The 23,317-nt window shown below is 34.0% G+C and overlaps 1 protein-coding gene across 6 annotated transcripts in view; it reads left to right on the top strand.

Annotated features, from left to right (window-relative positions):
- Positions 1–23,317, top strand: part of LOC145668009 (uncharacterized) — a 254,550-nt gene that overhangs the window by 120,278 nt on the left and 110,955 nt on the right. Inside the window, exons 2-5 of one of the 6 annotated variants that reach the window (XM_081735459.1) lie at positions 6,872–6,956; positions 12,031–12,093; positions 12,867–13,002; positions 14,236–14,486. The exons of 2 other annotated variants lie outside the window; for them this stretch is intronic. The gene's annotated coding sequence lies outside the window, so the exon portion shown is untranslated. Of the gene's footprint in view, positions 1–6,871; positions 6,957–11,797; positions 12,094–12,866; positions 13,003–14,235; positions 14,487–23,317 lie in introns of those variants that run through there. 3 more of the 6 variants (XM_081735460.1, XM_081735462.1, XM_081735457.1) reach the window with 3 other exon arrangements.

The following is a 23,317-nucleotide window of genomic DNA, read 5'->3' as shown; positions in this document are numbered from 1 at the left end:
TCATGGAAATTAAAGCCATAAAAAAATCCAAGACCCTTATCATGGAGTATTTACTTGCATCTACCTTATATATATATATATATATATATATATATATATATATATATATATATATATATATATATATATATATATATATATATATATATATATATATAGAGAGAGAGAGAGAGAGAGAGAGAGAGAGATGTTCAAAATATTTATGAAGTTGTAAAACAATGCTTTGGAGGATCAAGGGAGGAGAGTTGTCTTCAAGATTGAGAGGTGTGGGCAGGTTTGAGGTTTATTCTAGGTATGGGCATCAATTTCATCTTACTTTCTTTCACCTCTGGTGCATGGGGACGCGGGTTCAAACCCTGCTCCCGCCAAGTGAACTTTGTGGTGGACAAACACCGTGTGCGTGGGTTTCCTCGGGGTTCTCCCGTTTCCTCCCACTTTCTTCATTTCACCATTTCATTCTTTTCTCATAGTCACCGTCTCCTTTAGTCTAACCGGCATAATCGTGGGACGTAAAACTCAAAAATTTCATTTCATTTCATCTTACTTTCCTTTGTGGCAGTCAGACCTCCGTGCTAGTACCATCTATCGGAGTGAGGAAGCAGAGCGGAAAGTGTTAACTATTAGGAATTAGCGTTGCTCATTGACTGTGACACTTCCTTTTTACGCTAAGGATACCTTTATAACAGCTTTCCATAGAGGCTTATTATAAGGTAAACGATACATCGGTTTTAAACATAGAATATGTTTCATAACATTTCTATCATGAATCAGAGCTTCGTTGGTTTGACGTCATGAGGAATCAACATACAACAAATAAAAATCCGATGTAGTATGTGCGGTATGCTCGTTGTTACCCTAACCTAGCAGACAGAGCACATTCCTTCGTCCGAGGGTCGAAGCGTAGCTCTAATACTTTGTTACCATTCTTCATAGAGAGGGGACGGCTGTTCCGTGTTTAGTGGAGGGAAGGAGATCCTCTTATCCAGAGCCCCTACCAATTTAATGTCAAATAACAGCAAATGATTTCCCTCTTTCAACTATCTCAAGCAATGAGGTAGAAGATGCGGGATTTGCTTTCCGCTTTCAACCCCTATATTTCTTCCACCATCCCTTGCATTCCGAGGGTGAGATTCAGGAAAACAGTGTAGCCAAAAGTAAACGTATATTCTCAATACATCATTCTTCAAAATGTGAACTGTATACATATTTGCTTAATATAAAGAGTAGAATGTCGATCCAGCAAACGCCGGTAGATCCTATTACGAAATGTTCAGAATTTTGATATTATTTTTAGGTTTCTTCCCTTTTCCTAATTTAGTGTGTGTTAAAACACTACTTTTAATGAATTTGGAACTTTCAGTACGAAATTTGGTCTTTTTGCCTATATTTAAAAATTAAAAAAAAAAAAAAACATTAGTAATTTGTTCTGTTCGTCAGTCTCTTTTTACTACTGCTGAAGGCATCGCAGACTTTGTTCAAGAAACTGTCTTTCATCACAGAGCACGAGTTGACTCCAAAGCAGATCATTAATGCAGACCAGTCCAGATTTGATAAAGTTACGTACTTTGTTTTACTTTATTTTCATTTTTTTAGTTAGTGTTCTTTGCTTATTTCGTGTTTTTATCTGTTTTAGTGAGTGTTCTTCTTAGTTTTAATGTTCTTTATCGTTTTCATTATTAACATTCTTTGTTTTAGTGTTATTTCCTCATTTAGTATTCCTCTTTGTTTTACTGAATGTTTTTCTTTGTTTGAGTATGTTTTTCTTTGTTTTAGTTCGTGTTTTTTGTTTTAGTTTGTGTTTTTCTTTGTTTTAGTTTGTGTTTTCAATCTTCTAACGACCGCAAAACGTAGATTTCTGTTCCACCCATCCAACGAAACGCGCAACAGATTAGTTTGAACATTATAAAGTGTCAAACAAAACTATGTGGTTGTGGTTTGGAAGTTGATATTTTGCTTTGCGTCCTTATATAGCTTAAAAAGTACATCCTGTTGAAATTTCACTTTTTAGATTTTCCATTCTAACGAAATTAAATTTTGCCTTCCAAATTTATGCTTTTTAGGCCCAAGGAGATAGGTGATTAAAGAAAATAAATTACTATGAAATAATTTATGCAATTTTAATCTGGAAGGAAACGGGACAACCTCGGGAATATCCACGAACACCATGTTATTCAGCTCAAACATAAATGGCCTGGGAACGAACAAGGAACCCTCGCAACAGAGAGGAGCGCTCTACTGTTGAGGCGTCGTGTACTCTTTTCTATTCGAGACAAGTGCAGAGAATTTTCGGTTTTGCCCAGTGTCGTGAGTCAATTGTGGAGCTCCTTGAATTAAGACACCGTAAACCAAGTTCGGACTGGCACGAAACGCAACCACGGGAATCAACATGGGGAATACATATCAACCTCCTAGAGCAATCTCATCGACCTTAGCTAGGGATTTAGTTGCACTCCCAGTAATATTTGACCTCCTATTATGTATATGGGAAGCGGGTGCTCTAGACATGAGGCTATTAATACAGACCCTGTCCATAAGACCCGTAGGAATTTTGAGGTGGACTAAGTTTCTCTTCAGATCCAAGTAAGACACGTCTCAGTAATGGAAAAAATCTTGGGTGATCATCTGGCAACCCGGGCATAAGTTGGCAAATTGGAAATTCAATATGGCGGCCATGCGAAAATGCCATATTTACCTAAAACACGAATATCTTATCATTAAATGAAGCTAGAAACTTCATTCTTGTACCGAATTCAAGACAATGAACACTGTAATCAAGAAACATTCGTAACATCGAAACATAGTGCCGCCATTTTTAAATATGGCGCAGGTTTTTCGAAATTTCGATTTTTTTTCGTACACTATTATCATTTATTCGAAGATAACTACGAAACTATAAGAGATACCATAAACATACCTCAAATAAACGGGGTAGAGCATAATGAGAGCTTTCCAACGGTACCAATATCTTTTCTCTATCTTTAAATTTAACGGAGTTATTGAAATTTTAGTAGCTCAAGGTGTTTGGCTTCAGATTAAATTTAGTAAGGTGAAGCCAATCTCCTCATGATTTTCATCCAAAGTAATAATTAAAAATAGGCATCGCCTTATTTTTATGTAGACTGTGCCAGAAAAATACGACTAAGATCTACTGTAACCTCCATATACATTGCGAGACACCATTTTTGTAGTTCAGATTCAAAAATGTAAGAGAGCTCCCTCGTGGCTAAGCGGTTAGCGTACGCGCCTTTGGCGTGGGAGACCCGGGTTCAATTCCCGGCGGGAGCTCATGTGGTTTGGATTCCACGTTAATCAGTAGGTCCACGTCTCATATAGCCTCGCTGCTGAAAAGGGATGCTAAACTAAAATCACCTCACATCACCTCGAAAAGGTAAGAACATTCTTCGTTATTTTTTGACACGCCCTTTTAAAATTTATGGTTTCGTTGGAAGTAACACTACTTTGGTAGTAATGAATGGTGTTTACGTTAGTATATATAACATTTTAAGGAGGTGTGTGTGTGTGTGTGTGCAGGGTGCGAAATGTGCGGAGAAATGAGGGGAAAAAGTTACTTTTCAAATGGAAATAAAGGGAATTTAAGTAAATTTCACTTTTTCGTAACCTCAAGTGGGGGAAAAATCCATTTCAACTCTCCTGTGGTTTCGAATCTCTCTCTGTGTGTGTGTTTGTGTGTGTGTGTGTGTGTGTGTGTGTGTGTATGTGTGTGTGTGTGTGTGTGTATTATGTATGTGTGAGGGGTAATAATATGAACTCTCACAAAATGATGCTGTAGTAGATATGAGGCACTATGGCTGAAATTTGATCCCTCCCGTTCTTAGAATTCGGTATCATTTCCTGGAATTGGGAGGCAAGTTTCGACAAGCCTTTAGTTGCTATGGTCATAGCCTTTTACGGCTACCAGAGAAGTGCGTGGGAAAATTTTGGTTTATCTGAACGTGTATGAGAACAGTTTGTTGTTATGGTGATAGTCTTGGATGGCTTTATCGTCTTGGGTGGTCATACTCTTGGAGGGATCATAGTCCTATCAGTTATCATGATCGAAGCTTCATGATTGATTGATTGATTTTTGCTTTTCGTTATGTATTGAATAGCTAGATGCTCTTGGCCTTCATAGTCTTGGATGCTCATACTGTTGGCCGGGTCAGAGTCCTATTAGTTATCATGATCGAAGCTTCCCAATGGATTGATTGATTGGTTTTTCGTTATGAATTTGAATCCCAAACCCCTCCACTTCCTCCTGCGAAGAACGTAAGGGAACGTTGTTACTATGCTCATACTCTTGGACGGCGAAGCTTCCCAATTGGTTGATTGATTGATTTTTGCTTTTCGCTATGTATTGAATAGCTAAATGCTCTTGGATGGATGAGAGTTCTATTAGTTATCATGATGGAAGCTTCCCAATTGATTGATTGATTGATTTTTGTCTTTTCGTTATGGATTTGAACCCCCACCAAAGCACATCCACTTCACTCCCTCCTGCGAAGAACGCAAGCGAACGTTGTTACTATGCTCATACTCTTGGACGTCTATCACGTTCGAAGCTTTCCAATTGATTGAATATCAAGTTCGAAGCTTCCCAATTGATTGATTGATTTTCGTCTTTTCGTTATGTATTGAATAGCGAAGAGCATACTTAATGTCTTAAAATATTCAATGCTTTCTCATCGAGAATCGAACCTGTACACTAAATATGTTTTCATTTTGAAAGCTCTCTCATTGAAATTGAACGCAAGACCAGTACTTCACGATTTAGAGTTGAATTAATTCTTGCATAAAAAAAAAAAAGAATTTCATGTATTGATTTTAGCGTAGCATATGATATGCACATTGTTCGAAGCTCTTCATTTCGAAGCACTATAATGTTTTCAAGTGTTCAATGATCCCTTTCTCTCTCTATCATCGAGAATCGAACCCGGACCAAAGTGGTATTAAAACATAAATAACAACCATAAAAATAAAATTTAAAAAATACAGCATCATATTATTATTATTATTATTTTGGGAGTGAAAGTGAAGCAGACAACTAATCTTGATTGTAGCTTCGCTAACTTATGAAATAAAGACTTTACACAAAATTCTACTTTGGTAGGGAGCTGGGATCGAATTTGGTACTTCATGATTTTAAAGTTGAACTAGTCCTTGCATGAAAAAAAAAGAATTTCACTTCGTTTTCACGACAGAAAGGATCGAATGACTTTCATGTCTTAAAATGTGTAATGTTTTCTCAACGAGGATCGAACCAGCAGGACACGGGAATCAAACGCAAGACCTGAGAATCAAACGCAAGACCTGTACTTCACGACCATTGAGTTGAATTAATCCTTGCATGAAAAAAAAAAAGAATTTCACGTATATAGCACATCGTTTCACGACAGAAAGGAACGAAATAGAAATATTTAATGCTCTTTCACTAAGAATCGAACCAGAACCCTAATATATGCTTTTATTTTGAAAGTTCTCTCATCGGAATCGAACGCGAGACCAGTACTTCACGGAAAGGAACGAAATAGAAATATTTAATGCTCTTTCACTAAGAATCAAATCAGAACCCTAAATATGCTTTTATTTTGAAAGTTCTCTCATCGGAATCGAACGCGAGACTTCACGATTTAGAGTTGAATTAATCCTCGCATGAAAAAAAGAATTTCATGGAGTAATCCACCGTGAGGTGAACACTCTTTCACTGAATGTCAGTGCCTCGCATATAGATTAGATTTTATTTTTTTAAAAAAACTTATCGTATTTTTTTCTAGTCGTCTTGTATTGGGTAGCTAGATTCCCCACCTCAGCCCCCAGATCCATCTTGTAATGCTAAGAATAGAAGTTCCCAGGTTTTCTGCGAAGAGTTTTGAGGAGTGTGACCTGATCTTATTCTCACGAAACGGCTGGAAAATTTTCGTCTGGAACCTTCTCAGGAAATTGAGTTGATAAGACGATTGTTGTGGTTCATGGATGTTTTTAAAACGTATTGGTAGCGGAAGCACTTCTCATAGCATATCATAATGTTTTAAAAACGTAGGATGAGAAAATGTGTATGCTCAAATCATCAGGGTTGATTGTATTGCATGTGAAAAGTATTATATGGATATTCACATGACAAGTAATTAAAATCACTTAAGTTGAAGCCGTGATGAGATATTGCGCTATAACATTCCCATAGCACAAAAGATTACGCCCCCACGAAATGTCTGTAGGTTATGAACTATTTGTTTTATCTAATTTGGTCTTGGGATTCTCACGAATTCACTTGTAAGTGTTCATGGGAATAGAATTTGTTTGCAGACTGTTCTTTGATCGAATAGACCTTAGTTGCTCAGGGGAATATCGCATTGCATGAATCGTGAATATCGTATTTTCAAACGTATACAGCATTTGAGATTACATGTATGTTTGTTGTCGGCTTCACATACGAACATACTCACGTGCGACTGAAGATAGTGTAATCTGAATGCGAAAACGCTGAGTTTGTGTAATGAAAAATAAGTCTGTTAATAGATAAGATTTACTAAAGATGATATTTTGATACATCTATCAAATAATGTGTGTGAATAAGGAAATGAAATTGAATAAGGATATTAAATGTAGCAGGGGAGAGGTGGGGAGATTTTATTCGTTTGGAAAAGCTCATATGTTTCTTGAAAACAGTTATCATAATAAACTTGCTTTATTTTTGACTTCAGATATAAGTGATCGTATTGCTTTGCGATTGCGTTTACCTTTAATGTATATATGGGATTTATGAATTTTTTGTTCGTGTGTTTGTGAGAAATTCTATTTTCGCTGAGTACATTTAATCACGTTGGTATCAGTTTATTCTTGTTGATGTAATTAAATATATTTGTTCTTCGATTAGGACATTTCCTGAAGAATGTAGAGATGAAAGACATGAAATTCTGATTAGGGCTTGTGAAATTTCGTAAGGCTCCTTTCTCAGATAGGTGAGTGCTTCGTCATGTCGCTGCGGTGTAAGTATACATTAAATCATTATTTTTAAAAAGAAAGAAGAAACGGTTGTATTGAAATGTAATATTTGAAATGATTAAATTTCGTGTGACGTTTTTATTTGACGTCATACGAATGTAGAATAAAACCATTGAACAGAGTGAAGTGTGTGAAGTAGACCTTTACGAATTGTGTTGTGCTCATCTGTGTATTAGAAGAGATTGTCAGCATACTGAAACTCTACGTTTTAGTAAGATAAAACATAGTTGCTATTCTCTCTTTCTTTCTCTTTTAATCATCTCTAAGGTGCTACCTAATTTCTATAGATAGTGATTATTTGAATTATTATACGTATTAGCATTTCACGTTGTAATTCCTCATTTGAATTAACTTTTCTTGTCTGTCTTTAAAATATAATTTGAAATGGAGTCCCTATTACATAACCATTCAGTTCATTTTCCTATACTTCAGGCTGATGGAACTCCAGCTACTTTGTTTACACAATCTAAGTATTACCAAGGGAATTATGGTGTCTTATGTTCCTTTAAGGAGTATGTACCATCATATTCAGAAAAGAAAGATATTGAAATTAGAAATTTGTACACGCAATCCCGTTATCAGCGATGGTTTTTGATTTATATTACCCCTGCTAGCATTGACTTTCAGGAAATGCTAGAGTTAGGAGGACATAGATATTTTTTATCCGTAGTGTCATCACTTATCAAAACTTGCTGGCCATTACGTGATGCAACTTTTTTTCGCATTAAAGGTTCATCTGAAAAATTTCAGATTTGTGCAATTTATCAAGGTGTGGGTAATCAGATACAGCTACAGGAACGATTAGCCAGATATAAGTGTAGGTGCATCTTTAATAGTGTAATTCAAATTGCGGACCTATTGTCAACATGTGAAGAAATGTGTAAGAATGCATCATGCATTATATCACAGAATACTACACTGATAGACCTATCCGCTTTCGCAGATTTGTTCAAAAAACGTAACACATGGCTAATGTAATTTGTCATCTGAATTACCTTTTCTTGTTTGTCTTAAAAGCAATACATCTTCACGGGTAATCACTTAACGTACGGACAGCTAAGAAAAAGTATTCTTCAGTTGAGAAAATTTCTTTTCCTATTACAGTACCAAATTTGACAAGCTATCAAATTATGACTATTCCAAAGATAACGTGACAAGAAAAACAGATTAATTCATTTGTTCCCAAGTTAATGCGAAAAAGAAAATTTGTCAACTATAGAATACTTTCTTTTTCGTTTGTACAGAAAGATTATATGACTCAGATTTTTGTCTCATATATCATCGGAGATATTCTGATTCTTTTAGAATAGAATGCAATTTAATATAATATTTCCATGGATATAGTGTTTAGCATTGAGTTATTCAGGTTTATTATTTAGTTTACTTTTACGTTATTATATGTAGGAATTTATTTTCTTGTTCTTTGACACTACTTGCTGAAAACAATACATATTCGCGTCAAATCACTTAGAGCACGTATTTTCTGTGTAGGAAACTTGAGTTCGACTCTTGATTGATTCCAATTTAATCTGTAGATTCATGTTTCGTATAGCCTCGAGATATTCTGATTCTTGTAGAATAGAATGAATTTTAAATGTAATATTGACCTGATTATAGTGTTTAGCATTGTATTATATATTCCATAGCTAGTTATTTAATTAAGCATTGTATTATATATTCCATAGCTAGTTATTTAATTACTATTACTGTTAGTATATGTAGGACTTTATTTCTTGCTCTTTAAAATTACGGAAAGAATTCATTTTATAAGTATAGTATTTATATAGTTTAATAGTAGTGATTTTTGATTATTATTTCAGTGCTTATTTAAGCGATATTTTCGTAACGTAGATAGTATTAGTATTGGAATTAATTATTTCATTGTTTTTCGTGGATGTACGTGTCTATATTATGGGAAACCTGAGTTCGACTCTTGATGATAATTAGTGTAGATCGAATTCCACGTTAGGCTGTAGATTTACGTCTTATATAATCAAATCAAATCTAATCCTTCTAGACTAAGTTTTTCAAAGAATTGATAATGAATGGGGAATTTATTTACCTCTAATGTGATACTTAATTGCTAAAAATAGTGATTATTTAAATTCTTATACGTATTATCATTTGAATTACGTTTTTCTTGTTTGTCTTAAAATAGAATTTGAAATGAAGTTCCTCATACATAACTGTTCAGTTCATTTTCCTAAACTACAAATGGATGGAATTCCAGCTACTTTGTTTACAAAATCTAAGTATTACCAAGGGATTTATGGAGTCTTATGTTACTTTAAAGAGTGTGTAACATTATATTCAGAAAAAACGATATTGAAATTAGTAATGCGAAAAAGAAAATTTGTCAATTATAGAATTCTTTCTTTTTCGTTTGTACAGAAAGATTATATGGCTCAGATTTTTGTCTGATATATCGTCGGAGATATTCTGATTCTTTTAGAATAGAATGCAATTTAATATAATATTTCCTTGGATATAGTGTTTAGCATTGAGTTATACAGGTTTATTATTTAGTTTACTATTACGTTATTATATGTAGGAATTTATTTTCTTGTTCTTTGACACTACTTGCTGAAAACAATACATATTCGCGTCAAATCACTTAGAGCACGTATTTTCTGTGTAGGAAACTTGAGTTCGACTCTTGATTGATTCCAATTTAATCTGTAGATTCATGTTTCGTATAGCCTCGAGATATTCTGATTCTTGTAGAATAGAATGAATTTTAAATGTAATATTGACCTGATTATAGTGTTTAGCATTGTATTATATATTCCATAGCTAGTTATTTAATTAAGCATTGTATTATATATTCCATAGCTAGTTATTTAATTACTATTACTGTTAGTATATGTAGGACTTTATTTCTTGCTCTTTAAAATTACGGAAAGAATTCATTTTATAAGTATAGTATTTATATAGTTTAATAGTAGTGATTTTTGATTATTATTTCAGTGCTTATTTAAGTGATATTTTCGTAACGTAGATAGTATTAGTATTGGAATTAATTATTTCATTGTTTTTCGTGGATGTGCGTGTCTATATTATGGGAAACCTGAGTTCGACTCTTGATGATAGTTAATGTAGATTGAATTCCACGTTAGGCTGTAGATTTACGTCTTATATAATCAAACCTAGTCCTTCTAGACTAAGTTTTTCAAAGAAATTGATAATGAATGTTTGGATTCCAAGTTAATCTGTAGATTCATGTTTCGTATAGCATCGAGATATTCTGATTATTGTAGAATAGAATGAATTTTAAATGTAATATTTACCCGAATATAGTGATTAGCATTGTATTATATATTCGGTAGCTAGTTATTTAGTTACTATTACTGCTAGTATATGTAGGGCTTTATTTCTTGCTCTTTAACATTACGGGAAGAAATCATTTTATAAGTATAGTATTTATATAGTTTAATAGTAGTGATTTTGATTATTATTTCAGTGCTTTTCGACTATCGATGATAGATAATGTAGTACGTATTCCACGTTGATTTGTAGATTTATGTCTTATATAATCAAACCTAGGCCTTCTAGACTAAGTTTTTCAAAGAATTGATAATGAATGGGGAATTTAATCAACTCTAAAGTGGTATCTAATTGCTATAGATAGTGATTATTTAAATTCTTATACGTATTATCATTTGAATTACGTTTTTCTTGTTTGTTTTAAAATAGAATTTGAAATGAAGTTCTTCGTACATAACTATTCAGTTCATTTTTCTAAACTACAAACGGATGGAATTCCAGCTACTTTGTTTACACAATCTAAGTATTACCAAGGGAATTATGGTATCTTATGTTCCTTTAAAGAGTATGTACCATTATATTTAGAAAAAACGATATCGAAATTAGAAATTTGTACACGCAACCCCGTTATCAGCAATGGTTTTTGATTTACATTACCCTGCTAGCATTGACCTTAAGGAAATGTTAGAGTTAGGAGGATATAGATATTTTTTATCCGTAGTGTCATCACTTATCAAATCTTGTTGACCATTATGTGATGCAACTTTTTTTTCGCATTAAAGGTTCGTCTGAAAAAAAATTCAGATTTGTGCAATTTTTCAAAGTTTGGTAGTCAGATATAGCTACAGAAACGATTAGCCGGATATAAGTGTAGGCACATCTTTAATAGTGTAATTCAAATTGCGGACCTAATGTCAACATGTACAGAGCTATGTAAGAATGCATCATGTATTATATCACAGAATATTACATTGCTACTCCTTCTGTATATAGGATAGGTCAGTGTTTCTTTCTATACATATATGCTATCTTTTGTTGTTCAGCATTACGTCACTTGATGTGAGATCATCACATTAACACTTCTCACTTTTAATATTTATCTTTACACGTATGTAGTTCATTCATTAAAAAAGTAAACTTGCGATGTTTAACAATGATGATGATGAGCGTGTACAATAGATTTCAATCTTTTAATGGTGTCATTCATTTTTAATGTTAAACTTTCGTTTTGAAAGTAATTAATTTTCAGCAGCGGGTGAGGAGCGCTGCTGCACTCTACAAAACTCCTCAAGAAGCCAATATTATCACCCTGAGGAAATGCAAGGTGATTTCTGTACTTTTAAAAATAATTACTTTCAAAACCCTTTTGTGCTTTCCTCTTTTATCTTTTCATTTGCTTTTCATTATTTCACTGTACTTCAAAGGTAGCACTTAGTCATTTCCCTTACCTTTCCATGTATATGCAACTATATATAGTATTTTACTCAACATTATGCGTATATATATATATATATATATATATATATATATATATATATATATGAAGAAGAAATGAAAACAGGATTATCTTGCGTTTAAACCTGTTAGAATATGAACTGCTCAAAGGAATGTGACGCATCTATCTTTTAGCAATAGGTAAGTTTTAAATATCTGTTTTCAATAACAGATAAATAATTACTTTTTATTTAAAATAAAATACTTGTTTTCTTTCAAGGAACAATTCATGTTCACCACGTAAATTAACGATTCATTCTTGTTTCTTTACAGTACACTTTAAAAGAGGATACGTCTTCAAGAGACACTGAATCAAGATTTTCTACGATCAAACAGGTACGAAGACGAAACACTGATCAAAGATCATCTCTCTCTCTCTATCTCTCTTTTACAAATAAATAAGTTTTATAGCTTTCTTTCGGATAAAAAAAAAGATCCATAACTGCTTTTCGTCTTTTAGAATATGTATGATAATATTAATAATTACTTATTTCTTTTAGGTAAAACATTTGCTTCTTTTTTTTACAAAATTCAAAACGAAGTATTGAAATTATATAAGTTACCACCGGGAATTGAATTCGTGTGTTACAAGAATAAGTCAAATGCATACAGATGCAATATTCAATGGAACGGTTATTTGCTTTAAAGAAGAGAAAACTATTGGTTAGTATAGGAATATTGATAAAAAATACCATTGGTAAAAAATATATAGTATTAACTGTACGAATTTCTTTTCTAAAAAATAAGAAAGAAGGAAGGAAAGAAAAGTTAACTTTGACTTTTCGTGCTAAGAAAATATAGTTTAACGTTTTGATCAACACCGAAGCTATGTGAGTCATAAATTATTGTAGTATTTCAAGAAGTAAACTGGAGTTATTGAATGAATAATTAGATTGCATATTGACTGAAATTGCGATCTTTACTGGTATCAAATGGTATTTGCTTAAGAGAAAAGACAATTAATGATAGGTATTGTTTTATTTAGGATTTTTATATCTTCTTAAAATATGAAGATTGTTAGTGTTGCAATTATAGTTACTTGTTTTTCTTCCAGGAAACAAGTTCATGTTCACCGCGTAAAGTAACTGATTATTCTTGTTTCTTTACAGTACACTTTAAAAAAGAGGATACGTCTTTAAGAGACGCTGAAAACTACCTGAAGCAACATTTTCTACGGTCAAATCTGATCGAAGACGAAACACTGATCAAAGAGCAGTGACGCAACTCTCTCTCTTTTACGAATAGGTAAGTTTTATCTTTCTTTCAGATAAAAAAAAAGATCCATATCTGCTTTTCGTCTTTTAAAATATGTATGATAATATTAATATTTACTTATTTCTTTTAGGTGAAACATTTGCTTCTTTTTATTTTTAAGTTAAGATAAAGAAAAACCTATAGATACGGTGTTTTGTTCATTAGAATACATTATTCGTAAAACCTTTTTTCTTGCAAGATACAATCATTAGAGATTCAAACTGCACGAATAGGTTACTGCGGTTCGTTAAAGATATTAATAACATTCAATACCAAAGATGTATGAGATGTAAACCTATATTTACAAGATTCAAACGGGGAATTGAAATGATATATAAGCTACTATCAGGAATTGAACTCAGATGTTCCAAGTATAAGTCAAATGTATACAGTTGCAATATTCACCGGTACGGTTGTTTGCTTTTAAAAAAGAGAAAACTATTAGTTAGTATAGGAATATCGTTGGTAAAAAATGATAGTTTATAGTATTTGCTTTAAAAAAAGAGAAAACTATTAGTTAGTATAGGAATATCGTTGGTAAAAAATGATAGTTTATAGTATTAACTGTACGAATTTCTTTTTTAAAAATAAGAAAGAAGGAAGGATGGAAGTAAAAAAGTTAATTTTGATTTTTCGTGCTAAGTAAATATAGTTTAACGTTTTGTTCAACATCGGTGCTATGTGAGTCATAATTATTGTAGTATTTCAAGAACTAAACTAGAGTTTCGAATTAATAATTAAATTGCATGAAGATGTGATATTTACTGTTATCGTGTGGTATTTGCTTAAGAGAAAAGAAAACTAATGAATAGGTGTTGTTTTTATACTATACTATGCTCAAATTAAGAAACGAATTGACATTTAGAGAAAAACTGTTATTCTGTTGTCACAATCATGAGTAGGCCACTAAGGCATCCTCTACAACTTTACCCTCTCTAATGGAAAATAATTTTAAGAGGACAATTCAGTGATATACTCATTATGAGGCAACAGAGTAACAGTTTTTGTCTAAATGTCAATTCGTTTCTTATTTTGAACAGAGTATAAGAAAATGTACATACAATGAAAGAATGTCAAGAATACTTGTTATTTCTCGTTCTTGTTCTTTCTCATTACGGGAAGAAATAATTTTATAAGTATAGTATGTTGCTATAAGATAAGTGTACTTTTTGAAGATTAGTTTATATTTTCTGATAATAAAAATTTGTATTTCTTTATTTCCAGAAAAGATGATGCCATTCCCCCGTAGTGTTGCAATGACCATTGTAGGGTATTGTGAAGATAAAATCAGAAGAAGAGGAAACAAAAAGATGTACTATATTTCTAGTGTCTGTCCAAACAATAAATTGATAAAAAGAAGATGGCACACATACGATGATTGTGTCAATGTGATGCTATTAGAACTTTATCAAAAGGAAAAAAAGAAAGAGAAAGTGTAGATAAAACGATTTTGGGGGTAAAATGAGACTTAGAGGGTAAGTGTATGCGAAACCAAAGTGAAATGATAAAAGAAAAGAAATGGTTAAAGGTGAAGTGATATTTGGACTACCATAAAAAGCCAAAATGAAGAAAAATGAAAGAAAATTGTAAATATTTGTGTATATATACATATATTAAAATAAAAAGAAAAGGAATTTAAATTCCCTGTAGATAAAATTTGTTGTGAAATTCATGCTTTCATCCCATTTAATTCTATACGCTGATACCTCTTATCGAGAAAGGTCATATTTGTGAAACGTATCTTTATTTGTTCAGGGTCTTTACATAATGTACAAACCTATTACATTTTAGGTTTGAGGAGTGTGGTGTCTCACTGATAGAGGATTTACAGCCAGTACTTCATTTTTTCAAATGTTCGATTCTCGATGATGGAGAGAGAGAGAGATAGAGGGAGCATTGAACACTTGAAAGCATTATATTGCTTCGAAATGAAGAGCTTCGAACAATGTATATCATATGCTACGCTAAAATCAATACGAAGTGCCATATATGTGAAATTCTTTTTTTATGCAAGGATTAATTCAACTCTAAATCGTGAAGTACTTTTACTTTTATTAAAGTGTAAAATTTCCAAACAAATATACAATGTTACTCTTGTGCAGATCACATCTTTGCAATCTGTTCCTACCTCAATCCGAGTTCATGTTAATAGGTAATTGTGATAAACAAAAACTGTGAGCATTAGTTCACCTGTTTACTTCTACTTTGTTCATTCCTGTATTTTTTATTTTTATGTTTGTTATTTTTCTAAAGCAATTATGTCAGGTTAGAAGAACATGAATCTTTTTCTTTCTAGTACGTGTATTGTTCTTCTACTTATAAATTCAATGAATTTCAGGATGCATGATAACTCTGTGATATAACGTTTATTTACATTGTCATTCTATCAACTATTATTTTTTCGTCTTAATCATATGTCCTTTTACCGAGAAAGGGTATATTTGTGGGGGCGTATCTTTATTTCTCCGAGGGTCTTTACATGATGTACAAACCTATTACATTTTAGGTTTGAGGAGTATGGTGGTTCAGTGGTAAAGGATTTAAAATCAGTACTTCGTTTTTCAAATGCTGAAGCTTCTTGGTATGCATCCTGTTGGAACTTAATGGCGATCCGTGCCTCATTTTGTCAATCATCACACCTTCAGTTAATTACTTTTAAAAAAAATAAAGATAACGAATTCGGAATTTGCTATAACTTAGTAGAATGAGAATGTATGAGTAGATCATGAAAACTCACGGACATGATGTTCGGAGATGAAACTAGGGACTGCATGCACTTTGCTACAGTGCACGACAATTAGTAATAAATTATGCTCATTATGTTGAGGAAGACGAATGATTAAGACAAATGAATGAATGAATGAATACTTAGTAAAATAAAAATATATAAGTAGACCATGAAAACTCACGGACACTATGTTCGGAAGTCGACCACAGTGGGCGGCAATTAGTAATAAAATATTATAAGCTTACTTGATCGGAGATCGAACTAGGGACCGCATGCACGGGGGGTTGCGGAACAATGCTCTACTATTCTAAGTATTCATCTGAAAGAATACGTCGTTGCTTTATCACTGAACCACACACACAAACTTTCACATATTTCTTACGTTCGAAACGTAAGAAAATATTTCAGTTTAACGTACCACGATTATGCTCATCATACAGATAGACAGACAGAAAGATATACACTTAGATAGTACTTATTGTCTTTTCGAGTGCAGAATAATACGCGTTCAATACTACACAGAGGTTTGTAGTGTTTGAGCCTCGACGCCCAAAGCTTGGACCTCTCCCAACAAAAAATTTCTTAATGCACGCCTGTGTACATAGCTAGTATACGAATTCTATGACGGGAATCTGAGCATTTTAGAAGAAATTGATGATAATAATAGGGAATATTTTAACTACTTTCGTCCTTTTAAAGTAATATCACATACAGCTTAGACTATAATATGGAGAAAACTGTATAAAGTTCAACTTCCTAGATCCACTTAAAGAAATGAAGAAATGTTCTCTTATTTGAGAATAGTCAATTGTTTTAACTTGAAGATTTGTGCCCCATGATGAAATCGTGGGGTTCTGTGGATCAGTGGTAAAGCGTTCACCTTCTGTGATTGGGGGTCTCTGGTTCAATCCTAACTTTCGTCGTGTGAACTTTGTGATGCATATAGCCTCGCTGCTGAACGGAACGTTAAACTCAAAAATCAATCAACATCATGTGTACATGAGTAACGGCATCCGAGATGTATAAGCAACACTAGTTTTGTCAAGTTTTAGATCTCAAACACTGTTTTAATATTACCTAAAACACACACACACACACACATACATATCTTCGCTTCGTGTTGTCTGAAACCATGACCTAAGATAATGTTGACGCGACAGCTGGAGAACAACATTGAAATACAAAACATGTTCTGTTATCTTATTTTTCTGCTCTTTGCAAGTAGACATTGCAGATACAGAAACTCTCTCTCAGTTCGTTGACTTGTGTATGTGTATTTAACGTTAGATTTCACTCTTATTAACATTAGAAAATTATGAAATTAACTTCAGTGCCTCAGTGGTAGAGTGTTTACCTCTGGTGCATGAGGTCCCGTGTTCAAATCACGTCTTTTTTTTCTATATACTTGTCATTAATTTTAGCGACCACAAATTCCCTGCTTCCTTTACAACTTAACGAAAAGATGCTATTGACTGCCCCCGGAAAACCGTCCTTATCATTTCATTTTTACGTTCCAGAGGGCACGGTGACTCAGTGGTAGAGCGTTCACCTCAAGTGCTGGGGTCCATGATTCGATCCCAGTTCGTGCCCTATGAACTTTGTGATGGACAAACATCGTATGCGTGGATTTCCCTTCGGAGTTCACCAGTTTCCTTCCACTTTCTTCATTACATCATTTCATTCATTTTTTCATTATCACCTCTCCTTCATTAGCGTAGTAGACGTAACCGCAGGACGTAAAACTCACTTTTCACTTGTCCCATCGCCGTCCATTAGTATAGTACACTCAGTCTAACCGGCATAATCGTGGGACGTTATACTGAAAGATTTCATTTCATTTTTTTCGTTCCAGAGGACAGGGTGGCTCAGTGGTAGAGCGTTCACCTTAAGTGCTTGGGGGTCCCTCGTTCGTCTTCCAATAGCATAGTACACTTAGCCTAACCGGCATAATCGTGGAACGTTAAACTCAAAGATTTCATTTCATTTTTTCGTTCCATGGGGAACGGTGGCTCAATGATAGAGCGTTCACCTTAAGTGCTTGGGGGTCCCTCGTTCGATCCCAGTTCGTACCCTATGAACTTTGTGGTGGACAAACATCGTATGCGTCGATTTCCCTTCGGAGTTCACCAGTTTCCTTCCACTTTCTTCATTACATCATTTCATTCATTTTTTCATTATCACCTCTCCTTCATTAGCCTAGTAGACGTAACCGTAGGACGTAAAACTCACTTTTCACTTGTCCCACCCACACAGATTATACTATTTTCATTTGCTAAAACACACATATCTTCGCTTCGTCTGGACTCCACGTACTACAGATACATAGACAAACGGAGAAACAAGTAGACATATTATCAAAATTTTAAGACACACAAGCTATGATTATTATTACATCATTCACATCATAAAGTTCCGTCTTTCAAAATCATTAGTTTAACAGTCATAATCGTGGAACGTAAAACTCACTTTGAGTGTTAGACAACATTGTATCTAAGACTTTTCTCTTTGACTCTCTTGTCAAACTATGATTTGACCTCTCTCTCTCTCATCGCAGGTGGGGACCCTAGTGGATCAATGGTACAGTGCTCATCTTTGATGTATGGTGTATCCAGGTTGTAATCCAGCCCCGGACAAGTGAACTTTCTGGTAGACAAAATTACTAGTTTAACAGACATAATTAAAAATTGGACGTAAAACTATGATTCGACTCGAACGAATATTTCTGGTGCATTGGGATCCCTAATTCGATCCTAGCTAACAACAAGTGAAATTTCTGGTGAACAAGAGCGTTCATCTTTTGTGCATAGGTCTCCGAGTTGAAAATGAAGCCCTCCTTCCCCGTGTTCAACTTTTGCTTTCAACAAATGAATTTTATGATAGACAAACACCGTATGCGTGGATTTCCTTCGGAGTTCTTCCGTTTCCTCCCACTTTTTGAGTGTACGTTGATTGATGGTACAGCGTTCACCTCCGGTGTTTGAGGGGGGGGGTCCTGGTTTCAAACCCTCAGCTCCCTCCGTCAAGTGAACTTTCTGTGTTGGACAAACAACACGTGCGTGGTTTTTTTTCGGTGTACTTTCGTTTCCTCCCACTTTCTTTATTCTATCATTTCATTCATTTCTCATCATCACCGTCTTCTTCAGTCTAGTCAATATATCCATGAAACTTAAAATTGGAAGTTATTATTATTATTATTATTATTATTATTATTATTATTATTATTATTATTATTATTATTATTATTATTATTATTATTATTAAAAATAAACCAAGAAGTTCCGTTACTAGTGTTATACATATATCCTAATTACCAGTCTTATGGCGGCTCCCTTTCCTAAATTTAGGGGGACACAATGACTCATTGGTCTATTCCTCTTCCTAGCATATGCTACATACAGACAGACAAACGTCAGCCGGTGTTCACTGACATTTTGTCACTTCAATGCAACGTTTTCTTATCATCGCTTGATTAATAAAGCGGTAGATAGGTTTGTGTTTTGCTTTTCGATAAGCTAATCTTCTCTTCTCTTGAATACGAAGCAACAGACAAAGAAAAAAAAAGATACTGGGAAAACACATTTCTTTGACGCTGCTGTATATATATATATATATATATATATATATGTATGACTGTCTGTGTCTGTTTGTAGAATCTGGTTTCTTTATCACACACGAAACAACTATGAATAAATACACTTTATAACTTTATTCTTTTTTTAAAGACAAAGACTAAAAAATAAAGACAAATATATTATTTTACTCTAGTTCGATTCTTAGTGAAAGAGCATTAAATATTTCTATTTCGTTCCTTTCTGTCGTGAAACGATGTGCTATATACGTGAAATTCTTTTTTTTTTTTTCATGCAAGGATTAATTCAACTCAATGGTCGTGAAGTACAGGTCTTGCGTTTGATTCTCAGGTCTTGCGTTTGATTCCCGTGTCCTGCTGGTTCGATCCTCGTTGAGAAAACATTACACATTTTAAGACATGAAAGTCATTCGATCCTTTCTGTCGTGAAAACGAAGTGAAATTCTTTTTTTTTCATGCAAGGACTAGTTCAACTTTAAAATCATGAAGTACCAAATTCGATCCCAGCTCCCTACCAAAGTAGAATTTTGTGTAAAGTCTTTATTTCATAAGTTAGCGAAGCTACAATCAAGATTAGTTGTCTGCTTCACTTTCACTCCCAAAATAATAATAATAATAATATGATGCTGTATTTTTTAAATTTTATTTTTATGGTTGTTATTTATGTTTTAATACCACTTTGGTCCGGGTTCGATTCTCGATGATAGAGAGAGAAAGGGATCATTGAACACTTGAAAACATTATAGTGCTTCGAAATGAAGAGCTTCGAACAATGTGCATATCATATGCTACGCTAAAATCAATACATGAAATTCTTTTTTTTTTTTTATGCAAGAATTAATTCAACTCTAAATCGTGAAGTACTGGTCTTGCGTTCAATTTCAATGAGAGAGCTTTCAAAATGAAAACATATTTAGTGTACAGGTTCGATTCTCGATGAGAAAGCATTGAATATTTTAAGACATTAAGTATGCTCTTCGCTATTCAATACATAACGAAAAGACGAAAATCAATCAATCAATTGGGAAGCTTCGAACTTGATATTCAATCAATTGGAAAGCTTCGAACGTGATAGACGTCCAAGAGTATGAGCATAGTAACAACGTTCGCTTGCGTTCTTCGCAGGAGGGAGTGAAGTGGATGTGCTTTGGTGGGGGTTCAAATCCATAACGAAAAGACAAAAATCAATCAATCAATCAATTGGGAAGCTTCCATCATGATAACTAATAGAACTCTCATCCATCCAAGAGCATTTAGCTATTCAATACATAGCGAAAAGCAAAAATCAATCAATCAACCAATTGGGAAGCTTCGCCGTCCAAGAGTATGAGCATAGTAACAACGTTCCCTTACGTTCTTCGCAGGAGGAAGTGGAGGGGTTTGGGATTCAAATTCATAACGAAAAACCAATCAATCAATCCATTGGGAAGCTTCGATCATGATAACTAATAGGACTCTGACCCCTCTAAATCGTGAAGTACTGGTCTTGCGTTCAATTTCAATGAGAGAGCTTTCAAAATGAAAACATATTTAGTGTACAGGTTCGATTCTCGATGAGAAAGCATTGAATATTTTAAGACATTAAGAATGCTCTTCGCTATTCAATACATAACGAAAAGACGAAAATCAATCAATCAATTGGGAAGCTTCGAACTTGATATTCAATCAATTGGAAAGCTTCGAACGTGATAGACGTCCAAGAGTATGAGCATAGTAACAACGTTCGCTTGCGTTCTTCGCAGGAGGGAGTGAAGTGGATGTGCTTTGGTGGGGGTTCAAATCCATAACGAAAAGACAAAAATCAATCAATCAATCAATTGGGAAGCTTCCATCATGATAACTAATAGAACTCTCATCCATCCAAGAGCATTTAGCTATTCAATACATAGCGAAAAGCAAAAATCAATCAATCAACCAATTGGGAAGCTTCGCCGTCCAAGAGTATGAGCATAGTAACAACGTTCCCTTACGTTCTTCGCAGGAGGAAGTGGAGGGGTTTGGGATTCAAATTCATAACGAAAAACCAATCAATCAATCCATTGGGAAGCTTCGATCATGATAACTAATAGGACTCTGACCCGGCCAACAGTATGAGCATCCAAGACTATGAAGGCCAAGAGCATCTAGCTATTCAATACATAACGAAAAGCAAAAATCAATCAATCAATCATGAAGCTTCGATCATGATAACTGATAGGACTATGATCCCTCCAAGAGTATGACCACCCAAGACGATAAAGCCATCCAAGACTATCACCATAACAACAAACTGTTCTCATACACGTTCAGATAAACCAAAATTTTCCCACGCACTTCTCTGGTAGCCGTAAAAGGCTATGACCATAGCAACTAAAGGCTTGTCGAAACTTGCCTCCCAATTCCAGGAAATGATACCGAATTCTAAGAACGGGAGGGATCAAATTTCAGCCATAGTGCCTCATATCTACTGCTGTGTAAAAGTTAGTAACATTTTGTCCTGAGTGTTGCAAACATTGGCGAGTAATGTTTACACAAGGATGATAGTGCAAAGAGTGTTTATCTGCTAAATGTGTGTAAATAGTGGGTAAATACTTTAAATCTATAAATTTCGAGTAGAACAGGTAGTTTATTTAAGTCAGTGGAATGGCTTTTTTGATATATTTTCTGCCTGTTGTAAAAGAAATAAATTTTTCAAATGAAAATAATCAAGTTTCAACGATTGTTGTTCTTACTCCAAAGCCTTTGTCTCAATGTTTGCAACAAGCAGTGTTGCAAAATCTTGGTTTATATTACTAACTAATGAACTTCTTTAATAATTTTATCACTATTCAATACGGGACATTATTGTAATTAAATCCGCATCTTAATTAAAATATTCCTTGAATTTTCACCTACCAAAGTAATTTTTAAACGCGTGATTTTGGTGTAATGTTCAAGTGTTTCACCCACCTACACGTTAAATGTAGGCATTGACATTTTGTTTCTTTTTTTTTTCAGTACTCAGCTGACCCATTTATTGAAATGAATGATGATGAACATCCTGTTGGCCTACAATTAGGCCGTGGAAGCGGAAGCCAAACAGAAGTGGATGGTTCCAAATGCATCATATGCCAAAAGCATAAGAATAAAGAGAAAACCACAACTACAATAGAAGGAAGACAAAAAGTCTTGGATGCAGCTGAAATATGGCAAGATGAGACCTTCCAGCGAATCAGTGTCCTTGGACGAGATTTTGAGTTCAAATATCATTGTTCAAATGAGTGTTACAAAAACTATACTCATATAAATCGTTTGCTGAAGAAGAAGCGAGAGAACGAAGCCAATCTGCAAGTAGAACCAAAGGAAGACGTCATGGAAGATTCGTCAACATCAAGATATAAAAGATTAAGAGGGGACGTACTGTCTCGTAACCCTCCATCTCCTAAGGTGGATTCTGCCAGTCTTCCATGTATTATTTGTGGAAATTTGAAACACAATAATATCAAAGAAAAATATAGAATAAGTGAAACGAATCGTGCTAAATTATTCCTTCCAGCAACTTTGTACTTCCAAGATGGCATGTACACGAGAACTTGTGATCTTGAAGATCAATCCGCTGTGTTTGGAGCAGATTTATACTACCACAAACTTTGTTTGGAAGCGTACCTTCAAAAATATAAAAAGCAAAGTCAACAAAAAGAGAATCAACCCAAAAAAAAAGTCAATTAATGGAGGATAGTCGACTACTTTTTCAGAACATTCTAAATAATGGCTATGGCCTAACCCTTTCTGAGATTCGTGATTATGTCAACAAGCAGGCTGGAGAGAATTTAATTACTAACAAAAAGGTCAAACTATACATGAAAAATATATTTGGTGATACTATTCAATTTTGCCAACCACTACAAAGAAACCAGTCCCAACTTGTTTATTCATCAAACCTCACTATTGATGAAATAGCTGACAAACTATGTTCTTTTTCTTCTGTCAGAGAGGCTGGAAAGCTAATTAGAAAATCACTTCTTACTGCT

The sequence above is a fragment of the Thermobia domestica genome, chromosome 13 (genome assembly GCF_964235325.1).
Source record: "Thermobia domestica chromosome 13, izTheDome1.hap1.1, whole genome shotgun sequence".
In the NCBI taxonomy this organism is placed as follows: domain Eukaryota; kingdom Metazoa; phylum Arthropoda; class Insecta; order Zygentoma; family Lepismatidae; genus Thermobia; species Thermobia domestica.
The sequence above is the reverse complement of the archived record's forward strand: the minus strand, read 5'-3'. Positions and strand labels throughout refer to the sequence as shown.